The 7,860-nt window shown below is 56.1% G+C and overlaps 1 protein-coding gene across 1 annotated transcript in view; it reads left to right on the top strand.

The window, feature by feature from the left end:
- Positions 1-366: 366 nt before the first annotated feature.
- Positions 367-7,860, top strand: part of CDH5 (cadherin 5) — a 39,262-nt gene continuing 31,768 nt past the window's right edge. Inside the window, exon 1 of the mRNA XM_045988123.1 lies at positions 367-513. The gene's annotated coding sequence lies outside the window, so the exon portion shown is untranslated. The remainder of the gene's footprint in view (positions 514-7,860) is intronic.

The following is a 7,860-nucleotide window of genomic DNA, read 5'->3' as shown; positions in this document are numbered from 1 at the left end:
GTCTAAGCCTGAGCTGACCCAGGCTGGATTTTTGGCTCTGGACACCCCAGCTGGGTAGAAAAGCCCCTTAAACTCAGAGTCTCCGTGCCCTGAGCTATAGAATGGGGTGATGACATCTGCCCTGAAGGTTACGAGGAGGATGAACTAACTTGGCGGGTGCTGGGCCTAGGGCCCGAGAGCTGAGGCCTGGGCCAGGGTCTGAGGTGAGCATCCGGGGCCAGATCCAGGCCTCTGTGGGGAGAGCCTGGCCGGGCCGAGGTAGCCGCCCACCGCAGAGCCTGCCTATCTGCAGCCAGCCCGGCCCTCACAAAGGAACAATAACAGGAAACCATCCCAGGGGGAAGTGGGCCAGGGCCAGCTGGAAAACCTGAAGGGGCAGCAGCCAGGCCTCCCGAGTCGGCTGGGTGTGGCTCTCCTCCAAAGGCTATCGGCAGAGCTTCACATACTCCACAGCAGCTCAGCCCCAGAAGGAAGGTCGGACGGAACGAGGACCCCTCTCAGCCCACGAGCACGGTGAGTGACGAAAGCCCGCACCCCACTTCACCCTAAACCAAACTGAGAGGGCGCTCGGCTTCCCCGTGCATAGTGCGGTTGTTATCGGGGTCCCAGGGAAGAGCCATTCCTTGGGGGCAGACCAGGTCTCCTCCAGGCTCAGAGCAGGGCCAGGGGAGTGCGACTCGTGGTGGCGGCACAGGCACAAATGGGCCTTCTCAGGACCGGGGAGGAGGACGTACTCTCCCACAGGGAGACTCTCCAACTCCGTGTGACTTGAAGGCCCACTGGCTTCCAGGCGCCATGATCGGAGAGGGCAGGAGTCGGTCTGAGTTGCCATCAGAGGCCGAGGATGGGCACCAGACCTAGCCTCCCCTTGTGAGGCCCTCTCCCCATGGGAGAGGGCTTACCAAGGCCTGACATCGTCCTGCCCAAGTTCTGTGCTGGCATTAGGAGAGGAGCCCCAGAAAGGGAGCCTTGAGCCCAGGGCTCTGTCAGCCACTGCCCCCATTTTTAGAACAGCATGCTGAGGACTGGCTCTGAGCGCTGAGGCCCTGCCTATGGATCCCTCCCCTCCCTGCCTTGGACACCGCGGGGGCCAATTTAGAGCCATGGGAGCTACAGTCATATGCCCCAAGGTTGAGATCCCACAGCCCTCATATTTCAGGGAAGCCCCCCCAAAAGACTTAAAGGCAGGCAGTTTAAGGTGAGATCCCCAGATCTACCCCTCCTTCCCATGTTGCTTTGGGAAAATTACTCAGCACCTCTAAACCTCCACATTCTCGTCTGAACAATGGAGACAGGGACTCATTGCGCCAGCCATTATGGGAACTGGAGGTGGTAAGGATAAAAGGTTCTAAAGACGGAGCTCATGATTCCACCACCGCCAACGAACCCATGAGTTTAGATGCGTCCTTTCTCTGCTCCTAGGGGAGGCCACTCGGACTGGGCAAAGTAAGATCGGGAGTGGGGATCTGAACCAGGATCGGCACCCCAAAGCCCAGACTCTTTCCAGGGCCAAGGAGTTCCTCCATGTCTCAGGTTTCTCGTCTATAAACCAGAAGAAAGCAGCCTTTTCATGAGTCAATTATAGGAGGACGTGTCCACGCCCAGGAATGGCTCACGGAAGGGGGTCATCAGGAAATCACAGCTGAATGTAGCCCGTTACCCCAGAGCTGTGAATGTCATCGAGTTTTTGTTCCCTGAGGTCAGTCAGTCCCCAGCAGGTGGGGGGTGGGGCTGGGGTGCACGTGAGAGGCTGTGGGCTCAGCTCTTCCCCTGGCAAGCTCTCCGGCCGAGCTTGTTCTCCAGCCCGTGGACAATGCTGCTGTCTGAAGGGGACAGACAGGACCCCACAAGAGAAGAAGGGCACTCTGGGGAAGGCAGGAATCCTGGGCAACTCAGAGGGTTTAGGAAGGCTGCCGTGGCCACAGGGTAATTTTAGAGCAGGAAGTGCCAGGAGGGCTGGCGACAGTGATGGCCATGAATGCCAGGACCAGGGGCTCTGGCTCCCCTTCAGGTGGTGGGGAGTAGCAGAGACGTGCCATCTTTGGGCCCCAGTCTGGGGGGGCAGCAGGGGGTCCCCAAGGGACCCAGGCGGCCCTGCCAATTGCTGCTTACCACTGTAAGGCAGTAGAGGAGGCATCTGCTTGCCTGGCAGGGGTTAAGCTGCCCACCCTACAGTTTCAACCTGACCAATTGTGCTGCGAAACAAGGGCCGGACGTGGGGGCAGGAAACCAGAGGAGCCACATGTATTTTCTTCCAAAGCTGGCTGACTCACAGCTCTGCTGCTGCCTCGGGGACATAAGGTGAACACAGCGGCCACTCGCTCTAGAAAAATCTTGGGCTTCTTGCCTACGGGGATCCATCCCAGTTACTTCCAGCACCTCTCCCCACCAGCCCCCTCCCCACCATTCCTGAAGCTACTAAAAGAATTCCCATTTGACAGAGGGGACCATGGATGCCGAAAGAGACCAAGCAGGCAGTCCCAGCTTACACAGTGGGCATGAGACGGAAGCAAACTAGGAGTGAGGACAGCTCTTTCTGACCCTATAGCCCCACCACACTCCATAGTGAAGCTCAGAGAGGGGAAAAGTCAGGGAGGGTTGAACCTGACAGTTTAAGCCACAGAAGAGGCCATGAGGATAAGTCAGGAGCCAAATGATGCTGGAAGGAATGTTCTAGGAGCCAGGTCCTGCCCTGGGGAGCTTGGGTTCTGGCTAGAGATTCTAAAAAGTCCATCCTAACCCTAGTCCAAACAGATATTGGGTGGAAAAATCCCAGAAGGCTTCCTAGAGGAGGAATACTGAGAGGTCTTAGGTCTGCTCTCTGGCCTTCAGTCTTCTATTCTCTCTAGGGCAGGGGATGGACCAAATGGTCCCTAAACTCATTCAGGGACTTCCAGAGTATCTGTCTTGGGTCACAGTTACAGTCAGATCCTGGCAGGCACAGATACTGGGAGGAGGGGAAACAAGGACCCCAGGGCCAGGCAGGCAGTGAATGAGATTTCCTTCTGAGAGAAACAGAGGGGTATAGGAGGTGGGCCCAGGGAAGAACCAGGAAGTGAAGTCAGGTGTGAGTTGGCCAGCCAGGCCCACTGCCATGAGGCTGGAATGGGGGGGCAGCAAAGAGTCAAGACAACTGCATACCTCCTGAGCACCTACTGTATACCAGGTTTCACACCGATGACCTCATTTAATCCTCCTGGCCAGGGAGGCAGCTACTGTTGCCTCCTTTACATATGAGGGATCTGGGTCTCAGAGAGGCAAGGGAGGGCCTAAGGCTACACAGCTCTTGGGCAGCTCGGCCAGTACAAATAGGCAAGCATGTGGGGCTCATTCTGTTGCTCCCAATGACTGCCTCAGAGCCTCAGTCAAAGTCAGGAAGCCCAAAGATGACTGGAAAAACCTCCCTGCTGGGGGGGTGAGGGGTGTTGTCTCCTTGAAACTTGGGCTGCCCCCATTAGAAGACAGGGGGTAGACTAGATGATCCTAGAGCCCAGAAACCCAGCACAAAATTGTTCAAAATCACAAACTAAGTCTGGTGAATTGCTAGAATCTACTTATAAGATTGTATTGAAGATTCAGGGACTGAGTCAAGTTCAGTGGGAATACATACTGTAATACTGTAATCAGTGATGTCTGCCATGGGTATGGAAAGGGATGACAACCTGTGAGCTCTGTCTGGCCAGGTCTACATAAAAGGTTTCTTGCACAGGGATAGGAGTGTGTTCACCAGAGGACATAAAGAAACTTGTCCTCAAAGAATCAAAATCCTGGGGTGCCTGGTGGCTCAGTGGGTTAAAGCCTCTGCCTTCAGCTCAGGTCATGATCCCGGGGTCCTGGGATCGAGCCCCGCATCGGGCTCTCTGCTCAGCAGGGAGCCTGCTTCCTCCTCTCTCTCTGCCTGCCTCTCTGCCTACTTGTGATCTCTGTCTCTCTAGTAAATAAATAAAATCTTTAAAAAAAATCAAAATCCTACTGGTGGTATGTCTAATATGATGAACCACTAGTGATGCTATCTGGGGAGGAGATTCTTTTTAGCTATACCAAGGGTTGCACCTGCTCTGACCACCCAAGGTCTTGCCTTTAAGTATGCGAATTTGTATTTTAAATCCTGCAGGTGAGGAGGGAAGCAGTGACAAGACCAGAGTGGGACCCGAGGCAGGCTGACAGGGAGCAGTGGGGACACTGACACCTCAAGGTCCAGGGCCTTGAGTTCATGTAGCACGATGCTGGGTCAAAGTGGAGACCTAGATCCAGAACCCACAGGGGTCAGAGACATTCAGGCCAGGAGGCAGAGGCTGTGCTAAGGGCAGGAGTCAAACAGACCTCATCAAAGAGGCAGGCTGGCTTGGTAAGAAGTAGAGCATTCACCCAGGGGACACAGCAAAGCACATTCCATACAGAGGGAACAGCCTGTGCAAAGGGCCTGCTGGAGAGAGGAAGAGCCACATGTGTTCCAGAAATGTCTAGCTCTCCCCATGGCTGGAAGGGCAGGGAGACAGGGGAGAGAAGAGCCAGCAGGATGGGCAGGGGTTATGCCATGCTGGGCCCTGAAACCAGGCTCAGGAACTAGGCTTCATCCTGCAAGGTGTGGGGTAGGGGAGCCAGGGAGGAGTGGTCAGCAGGGGAGTAGCACAGTCAGCATGAAGGGGAGTCGAAAGAGGGAAGCTGTCAGCAAAACCCTACAGGAAGGAGATTAGGTCTGGGACCCACAGGAGCAGGTCCCTAGCCTGAACAGAGCCACAAACAAGGAGAAAGCCCGAGGGGTCAGTTCACAGGTGCCCAATCCTGTCCCCCAAAACATCCCATCCCGAGGTTCCTAGGGCCTCACCCTTCTTCCTCCCAGTATCTAACAGCTGCCAAGGCCCAGCTGTAAATGCTGGGCATTCAGTGGACAATATGGAAATCTGGGGATCACTGGCTCCAATCTCTGTCCCAGACTGAGGCTCAAGGTGGTGGGGTGCGAAAGCAGTGAGAAGAGCCATCCAGGGCCACACAGGGAGCAGGGGCTCCAGCACTCGCCCTTCCCACAGGCACAGCCCCCACATGTTCTGGGCCTTCCCTCCCAAAGCCTCGCCCCAAATCCCTGACCCAGGGCCTCTGGGCTAGAGTCCAGAGCCTGTGGGAGGTTGGGCTGGGACTGATCGTCCTGTCCGCCCTCTGATGCTTTGCCTGGGGCTGAGTTCAGCCGCCCGATCTCGTCCCGGCTGGAGGGGGTGTACTGCATGCAAGCAGAGGGGCCGCTCTTCGGGGAGGGTGGGTGAGTCGGGACAGGGGTGTGTACTTACGAAGACTCCGTTGATGGTGCTGTGCGTCCATGTGGCGTGAGGATGTCATGTGTGTATCCCTGACCCGCAAGCTTTCCCTGCCCCACCCCAAAGGGCCTTCCACCCTGCCTGATAACCCCTTCAGGCCTAGACTCAGTCCCTAAAACCTCAGGCTTGAGCAGCGCTCTGGTCAGGTCAAGGAGCAGGGGGCTGCTGGTACTGGGGGCAAGGCTAGCCCAGGGTCACCTGCCAGGCCAGCCCACTGAGAGGCTCCCAGCAGGGTCCAGGCTTCCTAAGGTCTATGTAGCTACAAAAGGAGCAGCTCCAGCTCTTCCTTTCCCCTCCCTTTGTCTCCCGCTGTGTCCCCCAAGTCTTTTTTTTAAACTCACAGAGCTGAGTAGACCTCACAGCGCCTTTGAGACCAAACCTCGGTGACAGATGGAGGCCACAAATAGAAAGGGACCAAAGGGATGCTTGCCCGATGTCCCACAGTAGGTCAGAGAAAAGTAAGACTCCCACCTGGACTAAGACCCTCAGAACAATCTAGGGCCTGCCGGCCCCCACCTCCAGCTTCTTACCCTCCTCCATCAGCACACCACACAATTTAAAACTGGGTATTTTTTAACAAATGGTTAGTATCCTTCCCCCATGGGGATACAGACTGCGTTGGCTCCCCACATGTAGTTTGGTGCGGGGCCCACAGCAGGTGCTCAATAAATGTTTGTTAAGTGCCTATGTAAGCCCAGAGCTCTAGAGAAGGCTTCCAAAACGTGGGAACATGGGACTAAAATCCAGGCAGAAGAGAGAGAACACCAAGTGCAGAGGCCGGGAGGCAGTGACCAAGCCTGCTGGGTGTTAACGTCCTGCAGGCTGGGCTGCTGCCAGAAGCCCACCAAGCACCCCCAGACCCACACAGGAGACAAGTGAGAGGAGCAGATGAGGCACAGGCCCCCACACTTGGCTTGACCTTCAGAGCACCCCTCAGTCCTCAGGCTCAGCCCAGGCATCTGGATCAAGGGCCCCACCCACTGTGGACAAAAACATGGAGTCCAGAGCTTTCCACGGCCCCGACCTCCCACCTGGGCATAGGTGAGCCCCGCTGTCTGCCAGATTCTCTGAGGCTTCTTGGCCCCTTCTCCTGGGTTCCATGCCCGCTCACTCTGGACCACACACCCCATCCTCTCATTCTGGGCCCCCCAGACCTTCCCAGACTGACCGAGGGCACAGGGGGCCCACCCTCATTCAGGAATGCCTTTGGAGCTGCCCCCAAAAGCCTCTAGCAGGGCTCCAGGGGTGGGGCCCCATCACAAATCCTGCATGACAGGGACCAGGCCAGGCATCCGGCCTCTGTGTGGAGCTGCCAAGCAGGTCCCCTTGCCCCTGAAGGCTGTTGTCAGGCAAGTTCCCGGGGCTCCTCAGCTGGGGCCTTCTGAGCAGAGAATTCACTTCCCAACTCCTCGGACCCTCTCCTCATCGGTCATACCCCAAATCCACCTGGCAGCATTCTGATCGCTCCCAAAACTTGGTGAAGATAAACAGCTTATAGCAAAGTAAAGAGCTAAAGGAAGCCTGACCCCAGCTGCAGCTCAGACCACACCTCCAAGGGTAATTCTGCTTCCAGCTGTGGGCACGGCAGTAGGGGGAGAAACAATCAACCAACAAAACCCTTCCTCTTGGCCCCCATCTTGGAGGCCAAATTTCTAACACAAAAGGTGAAAGACCCAAATAAGTGTGGCTTTTTAGATAGAAAAATCCCTCAGGCCCCTCTGAGTTTGGGTGAGGAAGGAACCCAGGATTCAGAAAAAGAGCTGGGTAAGGGTTCTAGACCTGCCACTTCTGAGATGTTTGTCTCTGTGCCTCAGTTTCTCCCTCTGGGAAATGGGGGCAGTAATTCCTACGTCCTGGGAATAATATGAAAACCAAATGAGGCAGCATCTCCGAAAGCTAAGCATGGAGGACAGCTGTTTATTATCATTACACGTGAGTGTCCCAGAGAGAGGGAGGCGGTGCAGCGGGGAGAGCAATATGTGGGGTGAAAGGCAGCCTCCGTTCACATCCTGGCTCCATCTCTCACCGCCCTATGAGCCGGGATGACTGGGTGTTAAGGAATAAAAATGGTAACTCGACGACTCGGTGAAGCCAACCTGCATCACAGAGCACTTGTCCACATTTGGTTTCATTGTTAGCTAGTGTTTTTTGCAACTACTTCGGAACTCAGGCCTGAAAACCACTCTGACAGGCGGATGCTAGTGCTCCCATTGTACAGATGGTGAAAGCAAGGCTCCGGGCGGTAGAGCGTCTTGTGCACAGTCATGCAGTGACGAGGCAGTGCGGCTGAGGTGCAGGAAGCCCACAGAGCCTGCCACCACCACCCTGCGCCACCTGAGCCTGAAGAGGAAAGATCCACGTGTGACTTGTGGCCGGCCTTGGGGAGGAAGGAAGACAGAGACAGGGCTCGATATTCTCCAGGAAGGAGAGGGAGCTGTGATTTGAGACTGCAGCAGGGGGGGCCATCAACACTGGGACCAGGCCCAAGCTTGTGCTGCAATGGGGGTGCGCTTGGAGAGGCCAGGATAGGGGACCAGCCCAGGGACAC

Source organism: Meles meles, chromosome 19 (genome assembly GCF_922984935.1).
Source record: "Meles meles chromosome 19, mMelMel3.1 paternal haplotype, whole genome shotgun sequence".
Classification (NCBI taxonomy): Eukaryota; Metazoa; Chordata; class Mammalia; order Carnivora; family Mustelidae; genus Meles; species Meles meles.
The sequence above is the reverse complement of the archived record's forward strand: the minus strand, read 5'-3'. Positions and strand labels throughout refer to the sequence as shown.